Genomic DNA, 17970 nt, shown 5'->3' on the forward strand with positions numbered 1-17970 from the left:
TAAAAAGAATTTCTTTTTTTATATTGTACATTATTTTTTATTATTTTTATTTATTTATTTGGCCACACTGGGCAGCTTGTGAGATCTTAGTTCTCTCACCAGGGATTGTACCTGGGTCCTTGGCAATGAAAGTGCGGAGTCCAAACCGATGGACTATGAGGGAATTCTCCTATACTGTATCTTCGAAGTGTTTACTTTATACTTATAGCTCATCTCAATCCAGACCAAATCTCCATTTCAAGTGCTCAGTGATCACAAATGGATAGCGACTATTCTTTTAGAGAGGAGATTTCTGGGGGATGATAGGGAGAGAATAACATGGGAAGAAACCCTGGGTTACTAAACAACTGTGCAGAAGTGTTATATACCACTGATGCACACTGAACTGTGAGTAACAAAGTATATTGATACATATATGTGGAATCCAGAAAAATATTACAGATTAACATATTTGTAGGACAGAAATACAGACACAGGCATAGAGAATGGACGTGTGGATACAGGTCACAGGAAGTGGAGTAGGGTGAATTGGGAGATGAGATTGACATGCATGCACTACTGTGTGATTAGATAGCGCATGGGAAAGTGCTGGATAGCACAGGGAGCTCAGCTTGGTGCTCTGTGATGACCTAGAGGGTGGGATGGCGGTAGTGGGAGGGAGGTTCAAAAGGGAGGGGTTATGTGTGTACATATAGCAGAAACTAACACAACGTTGTAAAGCAACTATTAATATGTTCCAATGAAAAATAAAGAAACCTTTGTTAAATCTTCAAGATTTCCAGGTTGAATTTTGAACTCATGCTTGCAAAATGAGAACAAATTTCATGGTCACATTGAGGTGAGCAAACACCAAACTAATTTATTTATTTTTTATAAACGTATTTACTGCCTATCATCTGTCAACTTATCTAGTTTCCTTCATGTAAGGTTAGTCATACCATGATACGAACTCAGTGAAATAAGAATTCACACACAGATATATCAGACTGCAGGGGTTTATGCATTGATGAACATCACAGGGAGGCATGTCTTATCTGTGACTGTCCTCTGTCCATTGCTGGCCTCCATTGACTTATAAGTCATTTAGTCTGGTCATGAGGCAATGGCCCCTTTCTTTGACATATCTGTTGTTTTTGTCCTCTGTCTTTCCATGGTCACTGGCAGAGTATACATACTATATGGGTTATTGACAGAGTGTGCCACACTGTACACTCTGACCTTGTTTTAACCATATTCTTGAACCTGTCCCAGACAGCCTGCTTTCTGTCAGTCACTTTCATGACCTCTGAGAAGAAAGGGCTTCTTCCCAAACTAGTCTATGGGTTATTTCAAGACTCCATTCTGCTCTATCTACTTAAACATCTTTCTCAGGCATTGCCTGGCAGTCACAGCTCCCCAAACATGTCCTCATGTTTAGTTCCCAGAACCTGTAATTTACCTTACATGACACAAAAAGTACTTTGCATGTGTGATGAAATTAAGACTCTTAAGATGGAAGGTCATATTCAATTAGCCAGTTGGGGCAAATGTAATCACAGAGGTCCTTAAATGTGGAAAACCTTTCTCAACTAAGTCAGAGCAAGATGTGCCAATGAAAGGACAATGTAGAGATGAATCAGTGCTAACTTTGAAGATGGAAGGAAGGAGTCATAAGCCACATAGTGAAGCTGGTCTATAGGCTCTGGAAAAGCTGAGAAGATGCATTCTTTCTCAGAACCTCCAGAAAGGAATTTAGCCTTGCTAAGACCTTGATTTTTATCCTGGTGAGAGCTGTGTTAGACTTCTAATCTACAGAACTGCAAAACAATAAATGTATGTTGTTTTAAATCACTAAATCTGTGGTAATTTACTTCCATAGTGAAAAAAAGCTAATACACTTGCAATAACTGGGCCAAGACTTTTCTGTGAAGCATGCCAACTCTCAAAAGTGTTCCAAGATTCTCCTGAACCTTTCTGAGGATTCTAACATCCCTCACTCGGCAAATTATCCTGAAGAAAGGTCGGGTTCCAGCACTTTCTCCTACTCGCAACACTGGACAAATTTCCCTGTATTCTTCACTAATGAAAAAACATCTTCCTGCTTCTTACATTTGATTGAACTTTTTCAGTGACTCTTATAAAACCCTGCAGTTTTCCCAACACTGTCATTTATGGTATAAAATTTATATCCTATATTCTTCATGCTTTTAGCATTTTTTATTTCAAATATTGTTGTGTGTAAAGAAGTCTAATTACAGTCTAAAGCCTTGGCATTCAGGACTATTGATTTTGTTCAGAGTTTCAAAAACATATTTTATAAGTTGAAAGTTAAACAATAGCTCTTTATTTTGCTCTGCAGTTTTGCAAAGCAATCAGCTTAACTTCTAAGGAGAAGATTCAAATGTTGCCTGAATGAGGGCAAGGATGAGATGTATTATAGTGTTCATAGAATTCCTTGTTTGTCTTTTTACTTTCCATTAGATCAGCAGTAATGACTCCTCTTTAACTTCTGATACTGATAACTTGTATTCTCTTTGTCTTGGTCTTTCTCTTGTTAGTCTGGCTAGGAGTTACCAGTTTTTTGATATTTAAAAAAAATCACCTTTGTAGTTTCTTGATTTTCTTTATTATTTTCCTCTTTTAAATTTCATTGATTTCTATTCTAATTTTTATTGTATTTTTCTTCTGTTTGTTTCAGGCTCAAATTGCTACTATTCTTTCTTTAATTTCCTAATGTAAACCTTTAATTTCCTGATTATAAACATTTGAAATTCTAAAGATTTGGTTTGGTGTTTTAGTTTAATCATAGAAACCAAGGTTAAACTGGCACAAGTACCTATTTTCAAACTTTACTGTGAATTTTAAGTGAAAGTAAATGATTGCCCCAATCCAAGCAGGCTGTTTGCTACAGTGTTCAGTGCATTATCAATGTTCATACTGATGAAGAAATGTTTAATAAATTTTGTTGTTGTTGTTCAGTCACCCAGTCATGTCTGACTCCTTAAGACCCCATGGACTGCAGCACATCAGGCACCCCACCCTCACCCCACCCCCCATCTCTCACCATCTCCTGAAGTTTGCCCAGGTTCATGCCCATTGCATCAGTGATGCCATCCAGTTGTCTCATCTCCCTCTTCTTCTGCCCTCAATCTTTCCTAGCATCAGGGACTTTTCCAATGTACTTTAATAAATGTAGCTCTCTTCAGTTTGTGAATTCATTTGAATGGTGCAAGGATAAAAGAGTTACCAGTAAAGTTCAAGTGATTTTCAAAATTAAAAATTATAATAACTATTGATTTTGCATGCTCAGACCTATGTTTTGTTTGAGAACCTGTATTTATCAAATGCTCGGATCAAATTGAGGTATAACATTTCACATAAGTGAAAGAAAACTTGTACTTTTATGATTTGTCTCACTCATTTCAGTAATAACAGGGTGTGAACTAAGTAGCTTCAGTTGAGTTCAACTCTTTGAGACCCCATGGACTCTAGCCTGCCAGGTTCCTCAGTCCATGGGATTCTCCAGGCAAGAATACTGGCATGGGTTACCATTTCCTCCTCTAGGGGATCCACCTGACTCAGGGCTCAAACCCATGTCTCTTACCTCTCCTGTGTTGGCAGGTGGGTTCTTTACCACTAGTGAGCCCCACATTGGAAGCCCAATAACAAGGTAGCCACCATTGAATTATGCATAAAAACTTCATGTACAATAATAAACCTTACACAACTCATCAGTGATTATCTGTTGGTGAAGTCAGGCATATGTATCAGAATTGCCTAGAAAGTGAATCCACTCAGTCATGTCCGACTCTTTGCGACCCCATGGACTGTAGTCTACCAGGCTCCTCCATCCATGGGATTTTCCAGGCAAGAATACTGGAGTGAGTTGTCATTCCCTTCTCCAGGAGATCTTCCTGACCCAGGGATTGAACCTGGGTCTCCCACACTGTAGGCGGACGCTTTACCATCTGAGCCACCAGGGAAGCCACCAGGGAAGAATTGCCTAGAAAACTTTGTAAAAACCATGTTTTCCTGCCACAGACCCCATCCTATAATCACAGATTTCCAGATTTGGTGGTGAGGGTGGGTGGTAGAGGAGGCAAGAGTGTGCAGTTTTAGGACTTTTCAGGGTGCTGCAGAGAACTGGTGCCTATTGGGGCTTCTGGAGCTGCTGCAATATTATTAGCCTAAAACTCCTTGAATACTTTACTCACAGTTGCCTAGAGTTATAAGATAATTGTAACAAACCTAGGTGATAGGTTAATGGAAATAATAAGACTCACATTTCGAAGTCAACTCTTTTCAATCAATTCTTGTTAAATAGAAAGGTAAGGAATCCAGGGGAAGACCAGGACTAGCCCAGCCTTCTTCATGTCTGATCTGTGGCATCCCACAGAGTCTTTATTCTCTCTACCAGTTTCTCAGTGTGCCTACAATCCTACCACTGGATTCATTCATGGGCTTAAAATATAGGCGTCTCCAGCAGTCTTTCCTTTTTAATGCTATTACAGGAATCAGTAACAAATTGAGTTTTATCAGTTTTGTTTCCTTTGAGTTTTATCAGGAACTCGACACTAAATAAAACAAAACATAGTGAGAAACTGGTACATCATGTGAAATGTCCAGCTGGATGAAGCATAAGCTGGAATCAGGATTCCTGGGAGAAATATCAATAACCTCAGATACGCAGATTACACCACTCTTATGGCAGAAAGCAAAGAACTAAAGAGCCTCTTGATGAAAGTGAAAGTGGAGAGTGAAAAACTTGGCTTAAAACTCAACATTCAGAAACTAAGATCATGGCATCTGGTCCCATCCTTTCATGGCAAATAAATGGGGAGACAATGGAAACAGTGAGAGACTTTATTTTCTTGGGCTCCAAAATCACTGCAGATGGTGACTGCAGCCTTGAAATTAAGACACTTGCTCCTTGGAAGAAAAGCTATGACCAACCTAGACAGCATATAAACAAGCAGAGACATTACTTTGCCAACTAAGGTCTGTCTAGTCAAGGTTATGGTTTTTCTAGTAGTCATGTATGGATGTGAGAATTGGACTATAAAGAAAGCTGAGCACCGAAGAATTGATGCTTTTGAACTGTGGTGTTGGAGAAGACTCTTGCGAGTCCCTTGGACTGTAAGGAGATCCAACCAGTCAATCCTAAAGGAAAACAGTCCTGAATATTCATTGGAAGGACTGATGTTGAAGCTGAAGCTCTAATACTTTGGGCACCTGATGGGAAGAACTGACTCATTGGAAAAAACTCTGATACTGGGAAAGATTGAAGGCGGGAGGAGAAGAGTACGACAGAGGATGAGATAGATGGCATCATTGACTCGATGGACATGAGTTTGAGAAAGCTCTTGGAGTTGGTGATGGACAAGGAAGCGTGGCATGCTGCAGTCCATGGGGTCACAAAGAGTCAAACACGACTGAGCAACTGAGCAACTTAACTGGACTGAACCAAACTAAATCTTATTAGCTCAGGAAAATCACTCTTCACACCTGAAACCTGGCTGAAGCAAGTTGAATAAATAGGGATTTTGAGATGGGAAAGAATGAAAAGAAGCCCAGAATGTTCTAGCCACTACTTGAGAAGATGGGCAGGCAGGAGGGACCTGGGGCTGATTACCCAAGGAAGTATCCTCTAGGGGAACAGAGGAAATAAATTAACTAAAATGCTGAGTCATTGAGTAGGAGTCTTCCTTGCAAGCTCCAAAGGTGAGGCCCCTGATGCTGGAGTGGAGGAATTTCATGGTTTTCTGTTGGTCCCTAGCAAGTTTTACTCCCAGTACCTAGGGGTCTAGAAGTTTTTCTTATTGCTCTTCAGTGAGGATGGGAATCACCTGGAGAGCTTGTTCAAAGCCAATTCCTGGGCATCAGAGATTCTGATTGGTGAGGGCCATGAATTTGCCTTTCTAACTGCTGCTGCCGCTGCCTAGGAATAAGTTTGAGAAACAGTACTTTAGACAGCATACCTCCAAGCAGCATCTGCAGCCCTGGCAAAGCAGCTGATACTAAGTTGTGGGCACTTCCTGACATGCTGCAAAGGTGAGCCCAGCATCCTCTTATTTCCAAAGCATATAGTCTAGGACTATCTCCCATTCAGGCTCTTGAGATGTTGTCTTTATTGTCTTCATAAGTTTAGTCATATGCAGGAGGATCAAGATTTTGTATTGATGGCTTACATGCCAAGTTATCAGGAGAACAAAGAACAGAAATTCAGTAGGCACCTCAAAAATAATTATCAGAATCCTGGCTGTGGTATGTTGAATTGGTTGAAATCCACAACTTGTTTATGGATTCTCAGCAAGAGTTAGGAATGATACTGTTTAAAATGTAACAGGCATTTCTTGGCAAAATCTCTTAAGAACTTTGATAGAGATATTTTAAGAACCTGCAAATTTTTCAGAGTTTTGGGGTTTTATTTTTTATTTTTTGGAATGTAAGAATTCAACACATTGAAAATATATTGAAAAACATCCATAGACTACTGGAAAAACTTCTTAAAGTTCTTGTTTCCTTAGAACAGTGCTTATTATAGTCTGGCTAAGCTAAAGGATAAAGATGGGCTAAGTATAAAATGACTTCCCAGGTGGCTCAGTGGTTAAAGAATCTGCCTACCAAGCAGGAGATGTGGTTCTATCCCTGGATTAGGAAGATCCCCTGAAGAAGGAAATGGCAACCCAATACATATTCTTGCCTGGAAAATCTCATGGACAAAGGAGTCTGACAGGGTCCAAAGAGTCAGACAGGACTTAGCAACTAAACAACAACAAGCTTAGGTTATTGATTTTAGACCTTTATTCTTTTCTAAAGCATGTATTTAATGCTGTGAATTTCCCTCTAAATATTGCTTTCACTGCCTCCCACAAAACTTGATATACTGCATTTTAATTTTTATTTAGTTCAAAGTATTTAAAAATATTGCCTAAGATTTCTTTCTCAACTGATGTGTCATTTAGAAGTATATGCCTTAATTTTTACAATATTTGGAGATTATCCCAGTATCTTCCTCTTATTGACTTTGAATTTAATTCTGTTGTAGTCTGCAAACATACTTTCTGTGGTTTCTATTCTTTGAAGGTGTGTTGTAGGGCCCAGAATATGGTCTATCTTGGCAAATGTTCTATATGAGCTGAAAAATAATGTGTATTCTGCTGTTGTTGGATGGAGTATTTATAAAAAGTGATTTAGATCAATTTGATTAATAGTACTGTTCAGGTCAAGTGCATCCTTACTGATTTTATGTCAGCTTGATCTGTCAATTATATCTGTCAGATCTCCAAATGCAAGGGTGATTTATGTATTTCTCCTTGCAATTCTGTCAGCTTTTGTTTCTATATTCCAACACTATTTTTAGTTGCATGCATATTTAGAATTAGTGTGTCTTATAGAATTGATCCCTTTAATTTTATTTAATGTTCTTTTTATCCATGATAACTTTTCTTGTTCTGAAATCAGCTTTGTCTGAGATTAATATAGCCACTCCAGCTTTCTTTTGAGTAGTATTACCATGGTATATCTTTCTCTTTTCATTTTTAACCTATCTGTGTCTTTATATCTAAAGTGAGTTGCTTGCAGATAACATATAGTTGGGTGTTGTTTTTTTTAATCCACTCTGGCAATCTCTGACTTTTAATTGATGTATATAGACCATTTACACTTAGAGTCATTTTTGAAATATTTGGATTTATGTCAACCATATTTATAACTGTATTATATGAATTTGCCAGAGGTTTCTTTTTCTACCTCTCATTGTAACTGAGCATTTTATATTATTCCTTTTTTTATCTCCTCTGTTAGTGTGTTATACTTCCTGAAAAATCATAATGATTGCCTTAGAGTTTACAATATGTATTTTATAAATAATCTAAACTATCCTTCAAATAATTCTATTCTGCTATGTGAATAGTAAGGAATATTATAACAGAGTACTCCCATTTCCTCTCTTCTGTCCCTGGGGACATTGTTGTCATTCTTTTAACATATATGTCCTATAGTCTCTCAATACATTATTATCATTATTAAATAAACAGTTATTGTTTGGATCAATTAAGAATAAGAAAAATAAAAGATTGTATTCATCTATCCCTCTCTGATTCTCTTCCTTTCTTTATAGTGATCTGAGTTTCTAACATGTCATTTTATTTTCCCTGAAGGACTTCTTTTAATATTTCTTTTCACTGCTGGCATTGAATTACTTCTGATACAGTATTGTATTATTCTGATACAGTATTTTTAGTTAATTTCATGATAATTTGCTGTATATAGAATTCTAGATTGGTGTTTTTTTTTTTTTTCTACAGGTATTTAAATATTTCATTTCTCTCTCTTCTTGCTTCTGTCATTTCTGATGAGAAGTCCACCAAAATTTTTATCCTTTTTCCTCTGCAAGTAAGGTGCTTTTTCTTCTCTGAATTTCATCATATTTTCCCTTTATCTTTGGTGTTCTGCAGTTTGAATATGATAGAGTTTTTATTTTTTTCTCTTTTGTTTGTCTTGTTTAATGTTTTCTGAACTTCCTGTATCTGTGGCTTGGTGTTTATCATTAATTTTTGTAAGTTCCTGGTCATTACTACCCGAAATATTTCTTCTATTCTGCTTCTCTTTTTTTATTATAATTACTTGTAAGTTACATCTTCTGAAATTGTCTCGTTTCTTTTTTTCTTTTTTTAAATTTTATTTTAATTGGAGGCTAATTACCTTACAATATTGTGCTGGTTTTTGCCAACATTCACATGAATCAGCCATGGGTGTACATATGTTCCCCATCTTGAACCCCTCTCCCCTCTCCCTCCCCGTCCCATCCCTCGGGGTCATCCCAGTGCACCAGCTTTGAGCACCCTGTCTCATGCATCAAACCTGGACTGGCGATCTATTTCAAATATGATAATATACGTGTTTCAATGCTATTCTCTCAAATCATCCCACCCTCACCTTTTCCCACAGAGTCCAAAATTCTGTTCTTTACATCTGTGTCTGTTTTGCTGTCTCACATATAGGGTCATTGTTACCATCTTTCTAAATTCCGTATATATGTGTTAATATACTGTATTGGTGTTTTTCTTTCTGACTTACTTCACTCTGTATAATAGGCTCCAGTTTCATCCACTTCATTAGAATTGACTCAAATGCATTGTTTTTAATGGCTGAGTAATATTCCCTTGTGTATATGTACCACAGCTTTCTTATCCATTTGTCTGTGGATGGACATCTAGGTTGTTTCCATGTCCTGGTTACTATAAACAGTGCTGCGATGAACATTGGGGTACATATGTCTCTTTCAATTCTGGTTTCCTTGGTGTGTATGCCCAGCAGTGGGATTTCTGGGTCATATGGCAGTTCTTAATATCTTCTGCTTCTGTTAGGTCCATACGATTTCTGTGCTTTATCGAGCCCATGTTTGCATGAAATGTTCCCTTAGTATCTCTAATTTTCCTGAAGAGTTCTCTAGACTTTCCCATTCTGTTGTTTTCCTCTATTTCTTTGCATTGATCACTAAGAAAGGCTTTCTTATCTCTCCTTGCTATTCTTTGGAACTCTACATTCAGATGCTTATACATTTCCTTTTCTCCTTTTCTTTTTGCTTCTCTTCTTTTCACAGCTATTTTTAAGGTCTCCTCAGACAGCCATTTTGCTTTTTTGCATTTCTTTTTCTTGGGAATGGTCTTGATCCCTGCCTCCTATACAATGTCATGAACCTCCATCCATAGTTCATCAGGCACTCTATCTATCAGATCTAGTCCTTTACATCTATTTCTCACTTCCACTGTATAATCATAAGGGATTTGATTTAGGTCATACCTGAATGGTCTAGTGGTTTTCCCTACTTTCTTCAATTTCAGTCTGAATTTGGCAATAAGGTATTCCTGATCTGAGCCACAGTCACCTCCTGGTCTTGTTTTTGTGGACTGTATAGAGCTTCTCCATCTTTGGCTGCAAAGAATATAATCAATCTGATTTCAGTGTTGACCATCTGGTGATGTCCATGTATAGAGTCTTCTCTTGTGTTGTTGGAAGAGGGTGTTTGCTATGACCAGAGCATTTTCTTGGCAAAACTCTATTAGTCTTTGCCCTGCTTCATTCCGTACTCCAAGGCCAAGTTTGCCTGTTACTCCAGGTGTTTCTTGACTTACTATTTTTGCATTCCAGTCCCCTATAATGAAAAGGATGTATTTTTTTAGTGCTATTTCTAAAAGGTCCTGTAGATCTTCATAGAACCGTTCAACTTCAGCTTCTTTAGCATTACTGGTTGGGGCATAGACTTGGATTACTGTGATATTGAATGGTTTACCTTGGAAACGAACAGAGATCATTCTGTCGTTTTTGAGATTGCATCTATGTACTGCATTTTGGATTCTTTTGTTGACCATGATGGCTACTCCATTTCTTCTAAGGGATTCTTTCCCACAGTAGTAGATATAATGGTCATCTGAGTTAAATTCACCCATTCCAGTCCATTTTAGTTTGCTGATTCCTAGAATGTCGACATTCACTCTTGCCATCTCCTGTTTGACCACCTCCAATTTGCCTTGATTCATGGACCTGACATTCCAGGTTCCTATGCAATATTGCTCTCACAGCATCGGACATTGTTTCTATCACCAGTTACATCCACAACTGGGTATTGTTTTTGCTTTGGCTCCATCCCTTCATTCTTTATGGAGTTATTTCTCCACTGATCTCCAGTAGCATATTGGGCACCTACTGACCTGGGGAGTTCCTCTTTCAGTATGCTATCATTTTGCCTTTTCATACTGTTCATGGGGTTCTCAAGGCAAGAATACTGAAGTGGTTTGCCATTCCCTTCTCCAGTGGACCACATTCTGTCAGAACTCTCCACCATGACCTGCCTGTCTTGGGTGGCCCCATGGGCATGGCTTAGTTTCATTGAGTTAGACAAGGCTGTGGTCCTAATGTGATTAGATTGACTAGTTTTCTGTGAGTATGGTTTCAGTGTGTCTGCCCTCTGATGCCCTCTTGCAACACCTACCATCTTACTTGGGTTTCTCTTACCTTGGCCATGGGGTATCTCTTCACGGCTACTCCAGCAAAGCACAGCCACTGCTCCTTACCTTGGATGAGGGGTAACTCCTCACCACCACCCCTCCTGACCTTGAACGTTGAATAGCTCCTCTAGGCCCTCCTGTACCAATGCAGCCATCACTCCTTGGAGGTGGGGTGGCTCCTCCCAGTTGCCGCCCCTGACCTCGGACGTGGGGTAGCTCCTCTCAGTTGTTCCTGCACTGTCACAGCCTTGCACTCTTGGCCGCCACCCCTGACCTTGGACATGGGGTAGCTCCTCCTGGCTGCCGCCCCCTGACCTCAGACGTGGGGTGGCTCCTCTTGACTGTCCTGCCCCGTCGCAGCCTGGCACTCTCGGCCACTGCCCCTGACCTTGGACATGCGGTAACTCCTCTTGGCTGCCGCCCCTCGGGCATGGGGTCCTCCTGGCTTCTGCCCCTGGCCTCGGATGTGGGGTAGCTCCTCTTGGCCACGCTATGTGCGCCATCACAGCCGCCCGTGCTGTGTGCGCTGTCGCAGCCGCCCGCATTATGTAGGTTAACTTCCTCAGATTGCCCTCATGGTATTCAGGCCTGGTCTTTACCCTAAGCAATGCAGCCTCCCTGTTCAGCCCCTGCTTGCTGGTGGCAGACACAAGCCTATGGGCTACTTCTCTCCTGGGAGTTGCAGTTAGGCACATAATTTGTGAGTTTTATTTATTTATTTTTTCCTCCTGGTTATGTTGCCTTCTGAGATCCCAAAACTCGCCACAGACCCACCAGTGAGAGGGTTTCCTGGTGTTTGGAAAATTCTATTTTACGACTCCCTCCCCAGGACGGGTCTCCATCCCTAACTCTTTTGTCTCTCTTTTTATCTTTTATATTTTGTCCTATCTCCTTTCGAAGACAATGGGCTGGCTTTCTGGGTGCCTGGTGTCCTCCCCTAGCGTTCATAAGTTGTTTTGTAGTATGTAATCAGCATTCAAATGACCTTTTGATGAATTTGTGGGGGAGAAAGTAGTCTCCCCATCCTATTCCTCTGCCATCTTAGGACCGCCCCGTCTCATGTTTATTTCATGAACTATTCTTTTTCATTCTTATTTCTTTTTGCATTTCAATTTGGAAAGTTTCTGTTGACCTTCTTTTAAATCCACTGGTTGTTTTTTCAGCTTTGTTAAACCTACTTGTAATCACACCTAAGGTATTCTTCATTTCTGTTAATGGACTTTTGGATTCTAGCATTGTCTTTTGATTCTTAGAATTTTCATCTCTCTGATTTGAATTACCCATCTGATTTGTATTTTTTTTTACTTGTCCTTTGAGACCTTAACATAGTAAATACAGCTATTTAAAATTCTTTGCCTGATAATTCCAATATATCTAAATCTAATGGTTGCTTTGTCTCTTCAGTCTGTGATTTTTTCCCCCCTTTATTGAGCCTTTTAAATTTTTGTTGAAAGCAGGACAAAAAAAAGGAAGGGGGTTCCAGAAAAACATCTACTTCTGCTTCATTGACTGTATGAAAACCTTTGACTGTGAGGATCACATCAAACTGTGGAAAATTCATAAAGGGATGGGAATACCAGACCACCTTATCTATCTCCTGAGAAACCTGTATTGGGTCAAGAAGCAACAGTTAGAACTGATTGGTTCAGAATTGGGAAAGGAGTACATCAAGGCTGTATATTGTCACTCTGCTTATTTAACTTCTGTGAGGAGTGAAAGTTGACTTCCCTTTTGGCTCGGCTGGTAAAGAATGAGGGAGACCTGCATTGCAGGAGACCTGGATTTGATCCCTGGGTTGGGAAGATCCCAATGCAGAGTACATCATGCAAAATGCAGGGCTGGGTGAATCACAAGCTGGAATCAAGATTACAGGAGAAGTATCAGCACCTCAGATATGCAGACGATACCACTCTAATGTCAGAAAGTGAAGTGGAATGAAAGAGCCTCTTGATGAGGATGAAAGAAAGAGTAAAAAAGCTGGCTTAAAATTCCACATTCAGAAAAATAAGTTTATGGCATCCAGTCTCAGCACTTCATGTAGATAAAAGGGAAAAGAGTGAAAGCAGTGAAAGATTTTATTTTCTTGGGTTCCCAAATCACTGTGAACAGTGACTGCAGTCATGAAATTAAAAAACACTTGCTCCTTGAAGAAAAAGCTATGACCAAACTAGACAGCATATTAAAAAGCAGAGACATTACTTTGCCAACAAAGGTCTGTATATTCAAAGCTATGGTTTTTCGAGTGTTCATATAAGGATGTGAAAGTTGGACCATAAAGAAGACTGAGCACTGAATAAATGATGCTTTTGAACTGTGGTGATGGAGAGGATTCTTTAGAGTCAGCAAGGAGATCAAGCCAGTCAATCCTAAAGGAAATCAACCTTGAATATTCACTGGAAGGATTGATACTGGAGCTGAAACTCCAGTACTTTGGTCACCTAATGGGAAGAGCTGACTCATTGGAAAAAACCCTGATACTGGAAAGATTGAAAGCAAAAGGAGAAGTGGGCAGCAGAGGATGAGATGGTTAGATAGTATCACCAATTCAATGGGCATAAATCTGAGCAAACTCTGGGAGATAGCAAAGGACAGGGAATCCTGGTGTGCTGCAGTCTATGGGTCTCAAAGAGTCAGACACGACTTAGCAATAACAACAATATATGCATTTATATATTCTTTCCCATATTATTTTTCATTGTCAGTTCAGTCAGTTCAGTCGCTCAGTCGTGTCCGACTCTTTGCGACCCCATGAATCGCAGCATGCCAGGCCTCCCTGTCCATCACCAGCTCCCGGAGTTCACTCAAACTCACGTCCATCGAGTCAGTGATGCCATCCAGCCATCTCATCCTCTGTCGTCCCCTTCTCCTCCTGCCTCCAATCTCTCCCAGCATCAGAGTCTTTTCCAATGAGTCAACTCTTCACATGAGGTGGCCAAAGTACTGGAGTTTCAGCTTTAGCATCATTCCTTCCAAGAACACCCAGGGCTGATCTCCTTTGGAATGGACTGGTTGGATCTCCTTGCAGTCCCACGGACTTTCAAGAGTCTTCTCCAACACCACAGTTCAAAAGCATCAATTCTTCGGCACTCAGCTTTCTTCACAGTCCAACTCTCACATCCATACATGACCACTGGAAAAACCATAGCCTTGACTAGACGGACCTTTGGTGGCAAAGTAATGTCTCTGCTTTTCAATATGCTATCTAGGTTGGTCATAACTTTCCTTCCAAGGAGTAAGCGTCTTTAATTTCATGGCTGCAGTCATCATCTGAAGTGATTTTGGAGCCTCAAAAAATAAAGCCTGACACTGTTTCCACTGTTTCCCCATCTATTTCCCATGAAGTGATGGGACCAAATGTCATGATCTTAGTTTTCTGAATGTTGAGCTTTAAGCCAACTTTTGCACTCTCCTCTTTCACTTTCATCAAGAGGCTTTTTAGTTCCTCTTCACTTTCTGCCATAAGGGTGGTGTCATCTGCATATCTGAGGTTATTGATATTTCTCCTGGGAATCTTGATTCCAGCTTGTGCTTCTTCCAGCCCAGCGTTTCTCATGATGTACTCTGCATAGAAGTTAAATAAGCAGCGTGAAAATATACAGCCTTAATGTACTCCTTTTCCTATTTGGAACCAGTCTGTTGTTCCATGTCCAGTTCTAACTGTTGCTTCCTGACCTGCATATAGGTTTCTTCAGAGGCAGATCAGGTGGTCTGTTATTTCCATCTCTTTCAGAATTTTCCACAGTTTATTGTGATCCACAGTCAAAGGCTTTGGCATAGTCAATAAAGCAGAAATAGATGTTTTTCTGGAACTTCTTTGCTTTTTCCATGATCCAGCAGATGCTATTACAAGGTATTGAGTATAGCTCCCTGTGCTATACACTGCATTCTTGCCTTCTTCTTTCTTAACTTGAATTCGGGATTATTTATAGCACTGAAGATTTATTCTCCATAATCTGAATTGAGTCTTTAGAATCACCTTCAAACCATTTGCTTATTTTTGGTTCACTCCTTCTCCCACTGCATCACTGAATATTGTAAGCATGTACTTTTCTCCTTAACCCATCTTACTCTCAATCTTAATACATAGCATTTAACTTCTTTTAACAAAAATTGAGACATACTTAAAATCTTCTTCAACTTCTCTTTTTCTTTATTGTTGACTCAGAAATGGCATAGGAGCTGTGTAATTGAGGAGGAAGAATTAAATATGGTCCCTGCATCTGAAGAGCTGAAAAACCAACTGCTCAAGCACAAAATGATTGTTATATGCAGCAAGTCCTAAAGTTTATACTAATAACAAAAACTTTAAAACTTTAAATGTAGTGTTTTCTTTTACTCATAAAACCAATTGTAAGGTGAATATAATCATTACCCTCAGTATGTAAATCATGTACTGAGAGTTAAGAGATGTAATGTAGTTTGGTGGAGATGCTGAATGAATAAATGGTAGAATCAGGGCTATAATCATGTTTGACTTATAATAGACTCTCCTATAAACCTAAGTGGAGTATTTTGCTAATACTTTGTTAACTCTGCTTTATGCCCCCTCTCTGGGTCATCCCAAACCTTTACAGGAATACAAAATCAGTCAGGCTCAGTGGGCTACAGATGTTGCCTTGAACCTTATTCATAGCCTCAGTAAAGCACATATGTGTTTCTCCCCAGCCTTAGAGTCCTGATTTCTAGTGTTTCTTTCCAAGCAGCAAAGTGAAAATGAATGGGTGACAAATAGCTGTATAATAATGTGGTTTATTACTAACCCTGACTATGACCGATAGCTGGAGAAAAAATTTCAGTAGCAGCTGAAAACTTCCTCAAGCGAAAAGCTAAAATCATATTTTTTTCTTCTTATATAAATCATATTCTTTTATTTGTTGGCATTCTTTTTGTCTGGAGTACAAACTCTCCCATACCTTCTCATGGCTGGAGCCCTACTTACCTGTGTGAGGTCCTCCCACTTTTTATTTCAAGTACATATATTTTTTTTCTCATTTTATTATTATTATCAAAAAATGAGGTTCCCCTTTTACAGGTGTCTGTAGTTTTGACTGGTATCTTTGCAAACGTCTAATTAGAATCCCATTATATTCATAGCTACTCTCACTCCATATTTTAAAAAAACAAACAACCCCCCCCCAAAAAAAAAAAAAACAAAAAAAACAAGAAAGCCACTGGACACTGCAGCCTGTTTTCTCATGTTGTTTTGACTCTGTCTTCCTCAAAGTTTGTCTAAACTTTCAGTTGCTCAATCATGTCTGACTCTTTGCGACCCCATGGACTGCAGCAAGTCAGGCTTCCCTATCACCAGCTCCTGGAACTTGCTTAAATTCATGTCCATTGAGTCTACTGATTCTATCCAACCATCTCATCTTCTGTCGTCCCCTTCTTCTCCTGCCTTCAATATTGGCCAGCATCAGGGTCTTTTCCAATGAGTCAGTTCTTCCCATCAGGTGGCCAAAGTATTGGAGCTTCAGCTTCAGCATCAGTCCTTCCAATGAATATTCAGGACTGATTCCCTTTAGGATGGATTGGTTGGATCTCCTTGCAGTCCAAGGAACTCTAATCAAGAGTCTTCTTCAACATCACAATTCAAAAGCATTAATTCTTCGATGCTCAGCTTTCTTTATAATCCAGCTGTCACATCCATACATGACTACTGGAAAAACCATAGCTTTGACTAGATGAACCTTTGTCAGCAAAATAATGTCTCTGCTCTTTAATATGCTGTCTAGGTCAGTCATAGCTTTTATTCCAAGGAACAAACATCTTTTAATTTCATGGCTGCAGTCACCATCTTCAGTGATTTTGGAGCCCAGAAAAATAAAGTCTCTCATTGTTTCCATTGTTTCCCCATCTATTTGCCATGAAGTGATGGGGACTGGATGCCATGATCTTAACTTTTGAATGTTGAGTTTTAAGCCAACTTTTTCATGCTCCTCTTTCACTTTCATCACAAAGCTCTTTAGTTCTTCTTTGCATTCTGCCATAAGAGTGGTGTCATCTGCATATCTAGGTTATTGATATTTCTCCCTGCAGTCTTGATTCCAGCTTGTGCTTCCTCCATCCCGGCATTTCGTGTGATGTACTCTGCATAGATGTTATATAAGCAGGGTGACAATATACAGCTTTGACCTACTCCCTTTGCGATTTGGAACCAGTCCATTGTTTCATGTCCAGTCTAACTGTTGCTTCTTAACCTGCATACAGATTTCTCAGGAGGCACTAAGGTGGTCTGGCATTCCCATCTCTTGAAGAATTTTCCAAAATTTGTTGTGATCCAGACAGTCAAAGGCTTTTGCATAGTCAATAAAGCAGAAGTAAATGTGTTTCTGGAACTCTCTTGCTTTTTCCATGATCCAGCGGATGTTGGCAATTTGATCTCTGGTTCCTCTGCCTTTTCTAAATCCAGCTTGAAATTCTGGAAGTTCACGGTTCATGTAATGTTGAAGCCTGGATTGGAGAATTTTGAGCATTACTTTGCTAGTGTGTGAGATGAGTGCAATTGTGGGGTATTTGAACATTCTTTTGCATTCCCTTTCTTTGGGATTGGAATGAAAACTGACCTTTTCCAGTCCTGTGGCCACTGCTGAGTTTTCCAAATTTGCTGGCATACTGAGTGCAGCACTATCACAGCATCACCTTCTAGGATTTGAAATAGCTCAACTGGAATTCCAACACCTCCACTAGCTTTGTTCTTAGAGATGCTTCCTCAAGCCTACTTATCATTCCAGGACGTCTGGCTCTAGGTGAATGATCACACCATCGTGATTATCTGGGTCTTGAACATCTTTTTTGTATAGTTCTTCTGTGTATTCTTGCCACCTCTTTTTAATATCTTCTGTTTCTGTTAGTTCTATACTATTTCCTTCCTTATTGTGCCCATCCATCTTTGCTTGAAATGTTCCCTTGGTGTCTCTAAGTTTCTTGAAGAGATCTCTAGTCTTTACCATTCTATTGTTAAATAGAATAAACTATTTCT

At 39.5% G+C, this 17970-nt stretch overlaps 1 long non-coding RNA gene across 1 annotated transcript in view; it reads left to right on the forward strand.

Annotated features, from left to right (window-relative positions):
• The first annotated feature begins 5676 nt into the window (after positions 1-5676).
• The window catches only part of LOC147375585 (uncharacterized), a 148663-nt gene continuing 136369 nt past the window's right edge, over positions 5677-17970 (forward strand). The window contains exon 1 of the long non-coding RNA XR_015161572.1: positions 5677-6030. This is a non-coding gene — a long non-coding RNA (uncharacterized LOC147375585). The remainder of the gene's footprint in view (positions 6031-17970) is intronic.

This window comes from Bos grunniens, chromosome 3 (genome assembly GCF_055505025.1).
Source record: "Bos grunniens cultivar Pamir isolate PY7600 chromosome 3, Bosgru_T2T1.0, whole genome shotgun sequence".
NCBI classification, from domain to species: domain Eukaryota; kingdom Metazoa; phylum Chordata; class Mammalia; order Artiodactyla; family Bovidae; genus Bos; species Bos grunniens.